At 35.4% G+C, this 10,568-nt stretch overlaps 1 pseudogene; it reads left to right on the forward strand.

The window, feature by feature from the left end:
* The first annotated feature begins 291 nt into the window (after positions 1-291).
* LOC144456551 (signal peptidase complex subunit 2 pseudogene) lies at positions 292-9,526 on the forward strand (annotated as a pseudogene).
* The last annotated feature ends 1,042 nt before the right edge of the window (positions 9,527-10,568 follow it).

Genomic DNA, 10,568 nt, shown 5'->3' on the forward strand with positions numbered 1-10,568 from the left:
AAACCCTAAATGGGGTCATGAAGAGTCTGATATGACTAAAACAACTCAACAACAGCAACTATATCAAAGAAGAAGAAAACCGCTTATGAGTCTGAGAATGGCAGTAGAGAAGCTAAACAACTTGCATAGAGGGCTGCTCAGATCATATGGCTTCTTGCAGTTGCCAATTTGTCCCTAAGTTTCCTTAAGAGGTATGTAGAAATATTACTAATAGTGGTATTTATAAGGATCGTTGATGATAGAAATCACTTGGAATAAGAAGGGAAGAACAAGGTACTGTGGTTTAGGTGCATGAGTGTGAAGATCAATGACTTAAATAAGACAGAGGGTGAGCACAGAAGTAGAAAACAAGAGCCTCTTGAAAAGGTAATGTTTATGCCTCAGTATATGTTATGATTGGGAATTAGCAGCCATAGGAGGGGTGGCATTTGTTGGTTCAATAAAAAGGGAGTGCATGTGCTTGGGACTGGGTAGGTAGGGCCATGTTTGTCTCAGCTGCCTATCAATACTAGAAATTGAGAGGAGATTATTAATAAGATTTGGATTTTCCCACTTATTTGATCTAGCAAGTTTCTGAATTCCTCATGGTCTCAAAAAAGAAAGATAGAATTGCCAGAGACAAAAGGGGACCTAGATCTTGGCAGGGAATGATAATATCATCATGTCTAGCAATAGGTGTTCCCATCAGGTAATAACTACCTCCACCAGTAATAATCTGGAGAAAAAACTGCTTGGTTTAAATTTATGTTAAAGTGAGAATAACTAATGTTTGCTTTTAATTTCAGCAAGTTTTGATATAAGCAAGGTGATAAGAGGGAAATAAGGCCTTCAGTACAAGAAGCTGGGCAAAGGGTAGTACCAAACGAGAAGAAAATCTGTAAAGAAAAGGAAGACTAGGAGGCAGAGTTAAGATGGCTGAGGAAAGGCAGGGACTCCCCTGAGCTCTCCTACAAAGTCTTCAAATACCTTTAAATAATGACTCTAAACAAATTCTGGAGCAGCAGAACCCACAAAAATAAGGAGTGGAACAATTTTCAGCCTAAGGCAATTTAGAAGGTTGGCAGGAAAGGCATATTGCATCCTGGTGCAGAAAAGAAGAGTTCATTCCAGTGTAGGCCACACCAGTGTGAGACCTGGCCCCAGCAAACCAGGAGCAGGCCTCCAGACAATTGAATCAGCTGCAGGGGTAACAGATTCCAGACCTCTCAGCCCACAGACAGCAAGGGAATCAGATAATAGGTCAGAAGGAGATTTACAGGGGTCTCTTTGCTGGAACCACAGGCAAGACTCTGTTGCATTGCCTATACTTGGATTTGGTTCATAGTCCTGGATCTTAGTCCCTGTGTGAAGAGAAGCACTAGTACAACAGAGTTTGTGGCCACAGTGGAGCAGAGACCATGTTCACTGTTCCAGGGTTGAAATGAGTACATGTGGTTGCTCACAAAGCAGTGCACAGTACACATCTCTCTCTAGAACATACCACCTTGGAAGAACCAAAAACTTGTAAGTAGGTCCCCAGAATTACCTCTGAAAAGAGCTGCACAAAAACCCTGATGGTTGGGAAAGCACCCCTTCCACTTGGGAAGCAGAGACCCACTTTAGCACAGAGTTAAAAGTCAAGAAATAGACTGGAAAATGGGCAAAGAACAGAAAAAAAATTCTGACCATAGAAAGTTACTATACTAACAAGGAAGATCAAAATATGTACCCAAAATAATACAACAAAGTAAAAATCCTTGCATTTAAAGCCTCAAAGAAAAATATGAATTGATATCAGACCATGGAAGAGCTCAAAAAGGATTTCAAAAAAAAGTAAAAGAGGCAGAAGAAAAAATGGGAAAAAGAGATGAGAGGAATGCAAGAAAAATCATGAAAAAAAGAGTCAACAGGTTGGTAAAGGAGACACAAAAATATGCTGAAGAAAATAACATCTTGAAAAACAGAAATAGGCCAAATGGTAAAAGAGGCACAAAATTCATTGAAGGGAACTCCTAAAAAAGTAGCATTGGACAAATAGAAAAGGAAATATACAAGCTCACTGAAGAAACTAATTCCTTAAAAGTTAGAATTGGGCAAATGGAAATTAAGGACTTTATGAGACACCAAGAAACAATCAGAATCAAAAGAATGAAAAAAATAAAGAAAAAGAGAAATGTCTCATTGGAAAAGCAACTAACCTGGAAAATAAACTCAGAAGAGATCATTTAAGAACTATTGGACTACCTGACAGTCGTGATCAAAGAAAGAGCGTCAACATCATCTTTAAAGAAATTATCAAGGAAAACTATCCTCATATTCTAGAATCAGAAGGCAAAATAGAAATGGAAAAAACCTACTGATCACCTCCTGAAAAAGATTCCAAAATAAAAAGAAATGCTAGGAATATTATAGTCAAATTCCAGATCAATTTGAAAATACTGCAATCAGCCAAGAAGAAACAATTTAAATCTCTTGGAGCAACAGTCAGGATAACACAAGATTTGGCAGCTTCTACATTAAAGGTTCAGGTGGCTTGAGATATGATATTCCCGAGGGCAAAAGTGCTAAGATTACAATCAAGAATTACCTACCCAGCAAAACAGTATAATCCTTCAATGGATATTTGGTGAAATAGAAGACTTTCATGCATTCCCGATGAAAAGAGCAGAGCTGACTAGAAAATTTGACTTTCAAATACAAGACTCAAAAGAAACATAAAGAGGTAAACAGAAGACAAAAACATAAGGGATTCAATAAGGTTAAAATGTTTGTTTTCCTACTTGGGAAAATTATATTTATAACTCCTCAAAACATTCTCATTCTTAGGGCAGTTAGAAGGAGTATACACAGACAGAAAGCAGAGGTATGGGTTGAATTTGATAGCATGAGTATCTAAAACAAAGAACAAAATTAAAGGACGAGAAAGAAGAATGCACTGGGAGAAGAGGAAATGGAAAGGTAGAAAGGGATAAATTATCTGACATAAAAGAATCCTGAAAGAGATTTTACAGTGGAAGGTAAAATGGGGAAAACTGAGAGGGAGCACATGAACTTTACTCTCATTGGAGTTGTCTCAAAGAGGTAATAATATACACATTTAGTTGGGTGTAGAAATCTAGCTTACCATACAGAAAGGTAGGAAAGGAATGGGATAAGTGAAGGGGAAGGGGAGCTGATAGAAGGGAGGGAAGTTTGGGGGAGATAAAAGTCAGAAGCAAAACACTTTTGAGAATGGACAGTGTAAAAGGAGAGAGAGTACGATAAACAGGGGAGAAATAGGATGGAGGGAAATCCATAGTTGGTAATCATTATTGTGGAAAAAAAATTACAGTGAGTTTCTTTGAACAAGACTTCAATTCTCAAACATATGGAAAACTGAGTTAAATTTATAGAAATAAGAACCATTCTTCAATTGATAAATGATCAAAGTATATGAACAGGCATTTTTTTCAGACAAAGTAATTAGTTGTTTTAATTTGCATTTCTCTCATCAATAGTGATTTAGAGAATTTTTTTCATATGGCTACAGATAGTTTTGATTACTTTGCTTTCCTTCTTAATGAGGAGGGAATGGAGGGAGGGAGAGAATTTGGAACTCAAAATTTGAAAAAAAATGTTAAAATTGTTTTTACATGTAATTGGGAAAAATAAAATACTTAATAAAAAAACTGACATCATTTTTAAACATTTAAAAATGTTTTTACAGTTTTGCTTAGGGTTAGCCATGGTCTTCAGAAAATTTAAACTAGGAAAACAAATTTTGACCCAGGAAGATTTCTAACAAGAAGGAACTTCAATCACAAATTCAGTCAGCACCATCTTGCCTCAGACCCCTCAGACTAAAGTATAGTTGGATGTGGTTCGTCCAGACCTACTTTGCAAATTTGCAGTACAAGTAGAACAAGAAATACATTGTGATTATTTTCCAGAATCTTTGGTGACAAATTATTCAGCTTAAGGTATTTTTACTGTATAGCTAGATCTGCAAAGCAACTTACAAGAGAAGAGGAAAGGAAGTTAATAAAAAATTTGACTCTAGTTACTCATTTATTAAAATTTTCTAATTAGTCCAAGTGTTAAATCAGTTGTGAAGTAGCAGATAAGGATCACCAAAGTTAATAAAGATACTAAAAATGGGCTGATATCCTTCGCATAGTTAAAATGTGAATAAGCAATATAATTTATAGATAAAATCTTAAATATCATGTTAAATTTTTAAACATTGATTTCATCAAACTGTTTAACAAAAAGGAATGAGTTTATTTGTGATATGTATTAAAATATTACACATTTTCTAAGATATTTCAAAATTATGTAGCAAATAAAATGGCCTAAAACATTTTAAACATTGAAAAAATACACTTAGCCTCATTAAGTCAAATATAATTTGAATAAGGAGATTCTATTTTATAGGACAATTTATAGGCACTTTCCTTATAGGACTTTGGAGGCAGATTTTAACTCTAATCCTCACAATAATGTCAGACAGTAACTTGGGCAAGGTTCCAAATTTACATGTAACTAAATGTTTTATTCAAAAAGCAGTTTGAGAGCTCTCCATCTCTCTCTTTGTCTGTCTGTCTGTCTCTCTCTCTCATATACCCCCCCACAAAAAAACAAAAACTGAGTTATTGTAATCAAGTTGTTAAAAGTAAAGACAAAAATGAGCATGACAAATGTAAAAGTCCATTTTTTTGTATATAGTTTTATTCTTTGGAATGGGGTAGAGGGGAAGCTTAAGCTTTTAATTTTCATATCAGATGAAATTTTGTAATCATAACTATAGGCTCTGGTGGCCAAATGTTTTATAATAATACATTTTTGCCAGGGGAACCTCTTGGCAACAGACAAGTCCCTATAAATACTGTCTTTTGAATGGACTCATACCCTGATAGGAACCTAGTTTATGGAAATGTGTAATTAATGTACTCCACTAAAAATAATAATAATATTAAAGATAAAAATGATAATAGAACTGTTATGTTAAGATAGCATTTTTTCTTAATTTTTCATATAACAGATGAAATCTCCAAACCATTCAGCAGACATTGTTCCTCATATTTAGCAGATTGAGAAACAAAGTGACTTTTTTCAAGGTCATAGAGTGACTCAGAGAACCTGGATGACATGCAGGACTTCTGTCTCCATGCCTAGTCTTTGCTCAGCCCACATTATACTCAGTGGGATGGTATCATATTGTTTGTCTCCAATTTTATTTAAAAAGCAGCTTTATAATGATTTCAATAAATTTTTAAACAAATTAAACATTTAACAAACTTTGAATTTGAGTGACTTAAAAACTCATTACAATAAGCATAGCCTTAGTATAAAAACTGTCTGAAGTACACATTAATGAATGATTAAAGAGGAGGAAAAAGGACTGTTTGGAGCTAGTAGGACTTATGTTTTAGCTAATTGAAAACAAATCCATTCTTTAGTTCTGCCAAAGATCAGTTTCTTTCATTTAGAGCTTTAGAATGAAAAAAAAATGAGGACCTGCAATGTAGTCTCCCTTTTGTCATCTTTTCCATACTAAGCATAAATGCTTGTGTATGAGCTACTCAATGATTTTTTCCATTAAAAAATACTTCACTATCCAAAGCAGCTTTGGGTCAGACAATAATGCTATTATTTCTTTTTCTTTCCAGGAAATGAGAACAAAATATTGCTTTCCCCATGGTATATTTGAAGTTGAACATAAAATTTATGTCCCTCTCTCTCCACTCATTTGAACATTTTTATCCACCAACTATCATACTGGTTTGAGAAAGATCTGAAATCCTAGAACTCCTTTATAGCATATTTTTAAATATTGTTTGTATGTACATGACTATATTCATATGTCCTTGTACCTGTACTCTGTTTTTGATTTTCTATGTGGCATGTAATGAAACAGTAGTAAAGGGACATAGTTTATGGTTATTTGCTCATCAGATTACCCTAGTTGTTCCTTCATGGACCACACAACTAGGTTACTACTGATCTTCTCAATTCTTTTGTTTTAAGAATAGTTATTTACATACTATTAACTTGATAGCTTACATCTCACTTGAAAAATTGCTACCAACTAAGGTATGGAAGAAATATAGCTTCCCATTACTAGTTTTTGTAAATTAGTCATAATTTCACTGCTGTAAGCCCAGTTTCCTCATCTTTAAAATGAGAGAGATAAACTATATGCCCTCTACATTCCTTCTCAGAGCTATGAGGAAACTCCTATCAATGTAGGTCCATATCCTCTCTTCAGCCTATGGTCTTAGATTGTTATCTACATCACTGAGAAGTAAAATCATTTGCTCAGGACATGTAGTCATCATGTTTAGGGGCAACAGCAGAACCCAGGTAATTCCTGGTGTTTTCTCTGTTCACTACATCTCACTGCCACAAATCTACCTTAGGTTTCAGGTCAAGTTCATAAAAGTTTTCCAACTCCACTGTGAGTCCTGAAACAAATAAATCCCCTAAGAGGAGGAAGAAGGCATCTTTAATCAAGATAAAAAGGGTCTCCAGAATCTGAATAAACTAGATATCTGAGTACATAGATGTCCACCAAAAAAAAAGAAAAAAAAACTTACAGAAAGATTTTCATAATTTCAGAGGAAAAATGGGGGGTGGTTCATATGACATATGAGGAGCTAGATCTGGTCATGAGGCCCCAGGCTTGCCTGATAATATGAGCAAGAAAATCTACCTCATTCTGGTTGTTTTACCCTTCATGATGTAACTCACCCTACTCTTAATGAAAGAGGTAAGAGCTTTCAGTAATTATGGCTAATGTGAGCTTGATCTGTTTACAAGGACCCACACAACCTAGTTGAGAGTAACTACTTCAAGAGCAGGAATACAGTGGCACTCTAAGATTGTTGGGGAGCCATGTTTCTTACTGGCAGCATGGTCTTTTGACAGACCCAGCTAATCTGTCTTCTCTTCTGTAAGCTACATCCAGATTGTTCTTTATTAACTCAATCTGTAGAAGTTAGAATTACTTCAGTATAGGTTAATTAAGAAAACATAGTGACACCAAGATACTCTTCCTCATACCTTAATAAAAGAAAATGTATTATTGGCTACTTAGATCATATAAAATACTGAAATTTGTTTTCTATTTTAAGTTCATGAATAAACATTCAGTAAGTGCCTCCTATGTGCCAGGCACTTTAGTAGGCAAAGGGAATACAAAGAAAAGGGTGGGGAGAGAATAAACAAACACAGCTCTTGCTCTCAAGGATGTCATAATCTGTTTACAAATAAGATTACCAGTAGAGGGAAGACACTAACATTAAGGGGGTTCAAGAAAAGTATCTCTAGCTGCCACTAAAAGGAAATTAAAACATATAGCATATTGAATAAGTGTTAAAGACTTCAAAGTTCAAATGGTGTATTTGTTATTCATAACTGTTATTTTATTATTGAATATATTGAATACTATTGAATATTCTTGATTATTCACCCACTATATAAATGATAGGTGGTATCATAATTACCATAATAATCATCATCACCACCAACATTATCATCATCATCATCATCATCAATCTTTTGTAGATGTTACCTTCTGGCTATTCCTTACCTGTTTCAGCAAAGACTCAGTTCCTAGGTGTAGTAGAGGCATTAAACATGACTGACATCTGATTATTACACTAAATGGTTTCAAGCAGCTCAAGAAGCTCTTATCAGTATAGGGAATATCTCTAGACATCCAGTTATATGAGTCCTGTTTGACTCCAATTTCTCTTCCATAAAGCAGTGCTAAACTGCCTCTTCGCAGGGAGATATGCAACATCAGTGTTTCTCCCCCGGCTGTTATTAAATCTTTCAATCAGGGCCATTGTATTAGACTAGAGTATTTTATAATGTAGCATTCTAAAGTGGTCAAACACACTCATTCTGGGTACCTACAAATAAAATGAAATGGATTTTAACAGTTAAATAGGTTTCTTTACATAGACTCTTAAAAGATGATTTCACAATAAAAGTCATGTGTCACTATCTATTCCTGTTTAAATGTTACTGTTGTTGATGTTCATCCTTCATTCACAAAGAGGACTGAGGATATCATGAGGTTGATTTCTTGACTTGTTGCATGAATTGGATTTAAGTGAGACAGAGCTGCACAAAGTCTACAGCCTCACTCTCTCCTCCAGAGTCATCAAATTCAGTGGCAAGACATAAGACAACTGGTGATGGTTCAGGATGCTGTGGGTGACCTTGGCCTGTCTAAATTAAGGTCTTCCTCAGTCCTCAGTTTGTCTGGGGGCAATGCTGTTTCAATGACTAAGGGCTACATAAGAATCAAGACAAAAAGGGGCAGCCAGGTGGCACAGTGAATAGAACACTGGCTCTGGAGTCAGGAGGATCTGAGCTCAAATCAGGCCTCAGACACATAACACTTACTAGCTGAGATGAACTGGGCAAGTCACTTAACCTCTAATTGCCTTGCAAAAAAAAATAATAATAAAGACAAAAGACAGAATAATTAGCCATTACAAAAATATCAGTCTGGGAGGGAAAGACCCTCCAAGTTTCTGGCTAGAGCCCAAACCATAGGCATATGGGAGAAAATTGGTTTTAAAAAAGTCATGCTTTGGTTGAGGGGAGAGAAAAAGATGGAGATGAGGGAGAGAGAGAGAGAAAGAGAGAGAGAGAGAGAGAGAGAGAGAGAGAGAGAGAGAGAGAGAGAGAGAGAGAGAGAGGTTAAGTACCATTGAACAAAAAGAAGCAACAGGACAGCAATCCCACCCACTGGTTCACTTGTAGCAACTCATAGCTGATATTTATCTAATACTTAAAGGTTTGCAAAATTCTTTATAAATGATCCTCATAATTGCTCTGGGGGTAGTTTTTATTATTATTCAGATTTACAGCAGCAGCAACAGCAGGCTGTTGGAGAAGTGAAAGATTAATGATAAATCTGTAAAAAAATATAACAAGTAGAATGGATCACTTGTGAAAAATTCTTCAGATGATTTTACCAAATAGGTGCTTTTAGAAAAGGGCAAGTGTGTAGGGAATCTGCATTTGATAGATGGCTGTCTCATCATCTGTATAATCTCCTATTTCTTTGCCATCATGGTTTTGTTTTGGAAGCATCTACACCCTTTCCCAGTGTTTGAGCCAATCCTTGCCTTTTTTGCCATAACTTATCACAAGAGAGATCATGAGCATCTCTAGCTCAGAGAAGGAGAAAAGTATTTTTTCTTATCACCCATAGAACAGATCTATCAGGCATGGATCCTGATGATGTTAGGCAGTTCTCCTCTAATCTTCAATGATATAATCATAAGTACTCCCTAAACCTGACATTCATCAGGGGAAAAAAAAAACAAGCAGCTAAGGGAAGTGGAGCTTAATAAGTCCATCAAGCAATTTTTTTTACAACATTGGGATACTGGTGATGGAAATTGGCGAGCCTGAGATCTCCGGCCTTGCCATGGAGAGAAAAGAGAAAGAACCACTTCCAAAAATAACTACATCTGATGCTGGGATCATGCTAACTACATACACGTGCACATACACATTGGAGCACACACACATTAAAAAAAAATAAGAAAGAAATAACTCACAAAACCAGAGACTAAAAGAAATAGAATAATAATTTTTTAAGATGTCTCATATTTAGCTATGAAATCCTACTTCCTTTGGATCCCTAGAATCTTCTAATGTGGAACCAAGATTTAGGAACTTGTTATAGATGAGGAAATTGAAACAAAGAGAGAATGTCACCAATTGGAGGCAAGATTCAAACACAGGTATTCCTGATGCCAGGTTTAGTGTTCTATTCACTGTGCAATGTGTCTCAATGAAAGCAAATGGAAGATAATAAAAATTTTCTGGTGTGGTAGAAAATAGTTCTGTTGAACTACAACTCATAATTATTGGCTCATATGAATATCCTCATTCACCATTTTCTCTCTTATTCTCTTCTTTTATTTTTTTCATCCTTGCAAAAATAATATTGAACTATGTCTTTTTTTTGCTAATGAAGTAATTACCTCTCTTGTGCTCTTGAAGAATGTATTTGCTCATCTGCTGCTTTTGTGTATCAGCTTCCTGAGAGGGACCTTATATTCTCAAGATAAACTAGAGTTTTTCTGTAACCTTGTTCTGAAGGTGCATGCTCACTGACCATCTTCAAATTATTGTGACAAAGTACTTTTGGCATGTTAATATCAAATCCCAATGAATGAGGTCCAAGACAGATGTGATTTGCCTCACATTTTATTCTTTTTTACAATGGAAAGCTTCTAGTGCATCTTTGTATAATATTTTATTAAGGGTTCTGTTTTATGCTATAAAATGCCTCAATTTTAATGATTTTTGTAGCTTACCTTTTCCCTTTTGGGTTCATTATTCAAGTAATGGAACACAACATGTCTATCATGCTCTTCCAAAAGTCTATCTTAGAAAATTGATACTAGGTACTACCATTGCACCTGCCTTTCCCAATTCTTGACTCATTAATTGTTCTGTTCTGTTGTACTACCAGTGAATAATAATGGATGACCTTTATTTTAGCTCTGCTTATACATTTTGTTTGGTGAAATTCTCCCAATTACAGAGGCTTTCACAGGAATATCACAGTGCTGACA

This window comes from Phascolarctos cinereus, unplaced genomic scaffold (assembly GCF_003287225.1).
Source record: "Phascolarctos cinereus isolate Bilbo 61053 unplaced genomic scaffold, phaCin_HiC Scaffold_4;HRSCAF=312, whole genome shotgun sequence".
NCBI lineage: Eukaryota > Metazoa > Chordata > Mammalia > Diprotodontia > Phascolarctidae > Phascolarctos > Phascolarctos cinereus.